Source organism: Elephantulus edwardii, unplaced genomic scaffold (genome assembly GCF_000299155.1).
Source record: "Elephantulus edwardii isolate Elephantulus edwardi_28Jun2011 unplaced genomic scaffold, EleEdw1.0 scaffold00102, whole genome shotgun sequence".
Classification (NCBI taxonomy): domain Eukaryota; kingdom Metazoa; phylum Chordata; class Mammalia; order Macroscelidea; family Macroscelididae; genus Elephantulus; species Elephantulus edwardii.
In genome coordinates, this window is record NW_006399852.1 from 12,206,915 (window position 1) to 12,210,019 (window position 3,105).

General features: G+C 43.6%; 1 pseudogene; it reads right to left on the reverse strand.

The window, feature by feature from the left end:
* Positions 1-331: 331 nt before the first annotated feature.
* LOC102863261 lies at positions 332-2,056 on the reverse strand (annotated as a pseudogene).
* Between the last annotated feature and the right edge of the window lie 1,049 nt (positions 2,057-3,105).

Genomic DNA, 3,105 nt, shown 5'->3' on the forward strand with positions numbered 1-3,105 from the left:
ACATACTGTAAAGGTATTATTAAATGAAAATCAATAAAAAATACTAAAAAATAAAAGAGGTCAGCAAAGGGGCCAGCACATTCTATCCCCAGCAGCACATGGGAGGGAGCATTCAAATATTAAATCTGTGGAGCCCACAAGGGGGTTGGAGCACTCCTCCCCTGCAACAAGCCATTTCACTTGTATGCTCTATCCTCATGGTGAAAATTGACTCAAATTTTCAACATTAGAAAGTGTGACACAGATTAGAGAACGTCCGCAAAGGAAAGGTCATGTTGGAGCTGACAGTTGTTCCATCACTGCCTGCCCTATGGGCTTGGGGCCAGTGACTTTATGGACACACCCCCTCAATGCACTGTGATGTCAGCTTCCAGTTCGTTAGGGTGACTCCAGTGTGATTCTGGCTGCCTTCCATCCACTCACTTGCCCAAAGAGGCAAGGTGACTTCAGATGGTTTGCATAGGACACACAGGCACCAAGGGCCTGAGGGGCTGAATGAGAACATTACTGTGAGTGTGGCCAAGGAAGGAAGCCTCGATGGGGTAGAACAGCAGCATCCACACTCAGGCTTCACCTCAGCATCCAGCCTGGAGGATGCATCCTCCGAGCGCTTGGACACTGACAGTGTCATGAACCCCTCTGCACAGACACGGTGGATTCCAATTGTACTGTCCAGCTCTGTTTTTGTCAGTCCACACTTCAGCGCCCTGCAAAGTCCTATGTTACTTCTCCAGCATTTGGACCTCGTATGTGAAAACCCACAACATGTTCATTGTCTTTAATGTTGCAAATTATTTTTGCATAACAATTGTTGTTATCTCTGTATTGAATTGTGCATTCCAATGGCCAGAAGTAACTATCATAAACCTCAATATTTTTTTCCTCAACTTTTCCACAGAAAAGCCATAATCTCCATACTCCAAAGGAGTAAATACAGTTGTTGGAACATTTTCATAGTCACACTTGACTTTGACGCCAGAGTAAAGCCTCTGAGCCAGCAGTCACCCCACTGGATGGTCACAGGGGTGAGCTCCAGCTTCCCTTCCAGGTTATTGCCAGTGGTGTAGATGTAAGGCACGTTGGTCTGCTCCTTGTCAGTGACAGGTATTTGTCCTGTCTTTTCACTTCTCTTCACTCCCACAGTCTCTGACCCAATTTTCCTCATGCAAACATCTTTTCCTATTGCCAACAAGACTATGCTAAACCCTCCTTCGATGACTTCCTCACTGTTGGTGGACTTGGCCACTACTCTGAGTCATCCCGATGTTCCTGCTTCAATTTGTACAACTTTTATTGGTGCAAAGTGTCTGAGGAACTTGGCACCATGTTCTCCCATGTGTTCACCAATTTTGTTAGCCATGGCCTGGTCAAAGCCTTTAAGGAGAATAGACTGCACAATGGCAGTTGCATATAAACCAATGCCAGCAAGAAATCCAGGACATTCCAAAACAAATAAGATGTTCTGACCACCGAGGTCTTATCTGGAGAGTAAGGTAAGAAGAAAAGGTCATCACTTCTAGTATCACATGGATACTCAAGTAGCATGGACTTTCACCAGTCGCAATGAGAAAGCTCTTTGCTAAATAACTTTGTCTTTATTATCAGTTGCCTTAATCTTATAAGGCCCAACAATCTGCTCATGGGCATTCTTGTAGGTGACCTTTTTCTCCCACAGAGCCCCCTGGTAGCCCCAGTTCAGTGAGCCAATGTGATTTGGTACAGCTTCTATTATTTTGCCCCAGTTGTGCTGAATTAAATCCTCAACTTAACATCCATAGTTGTGAGAGTCCTGTAGGGCTTGTCCTACATCAACAACAACAACGGTCAACAACAACCACAACAACAACAATCAACAACAGCATTTCTAGAAATGCTCTTTTGTGGGCATATATTTTCTCTAAGATCATAGAAATTTATCTTTCCTTCTTTTACGAATTTCCTGAATGTCCATAATTTTAGCAACAATCTCTTCATTAGAATTTAGGAATTTACCACACTTGTTAGCTGCACTGGCCAGATCTGAGGCCTCCTTGTGATAGCTGTGATTTGAGCCCATTGTGGCAGAGACACACCAATCCATCTTAAGCAGGATCTTTCTCTTTTTTTCCCTGACTCTGTCTTTAGGGCAGAATGATGTGTATTCACTTACAGACCGGAAGAGATGTGGTGACGTAGGGCCTGGTTAACCCTTTGGGACCTTGGGCACTGCTCAGACAATCAGAAGTTCTCACTTGGCTGGCACACCAACTCTGATCTTCTGCTGGCAAAAACGCTATTCAAGGCCAGACAACTTGGTATTTCTCATAGCATTCTGTGTATTTTTCTGCTTTATATTTTGCTCTTTTCAGCATGTTGTTGTAGTTGATTGCCTTTGGAGTCAAGCATGACTCATAGCGACCCTATGAACAAAAGGCTTTTAGACCCTTCACAACTATAGACATTTATCAAATTCATTAGGGTTCATGTTATTTAGGAAGTGGATGTCACTCCTGCTTCCAAACCTGTCATAGAATGTTATTGTTTTTATATGCCATTGAGTTGCTTGCGTGACTGACCCTATGTACAGCAGCTCTGAACCTTTCCCTGTACTGAGCTAGTCTCACTAATTTTGACATACCAACCTTCATTGCCCCAGTTACTGTATCAGTCCATCTCTTCCGGGGTCTCCCTCTCCTGTGCTGTCCGTCCTTTTCCAAAGACCGATATCTCCTGGCCACATGCCCAAACTAAATGAGGAGAAGCTTCAAAATCCTAGTCACCAAGGAGATATTTGTTTTCACTCTCTGCATAACAAATGTAATTGTTTTCTTGGCAGTCCATGGTATGTTCAAGACTTCTTCATCACCACAATCTGAAGGCATCTATTCTGTCATCCTTAGTCATTGCCCAACCTTCTGAACCAGAACACATAATCGAAAAGACCATGGCCTGAATTAGGTGCACCTTTGTATCCAGACTGACATTGCTGCTCTTTAGCAATCTGAGAGGTCCATGACAGCAGATTTACTACAGAACAGTCTCACCGATTTCACATGCAAGCAAGATTTTACTGAAGATTATCCAAAAACGACTGGAACAGCACATCAACAGAGAACTACCAGAAGT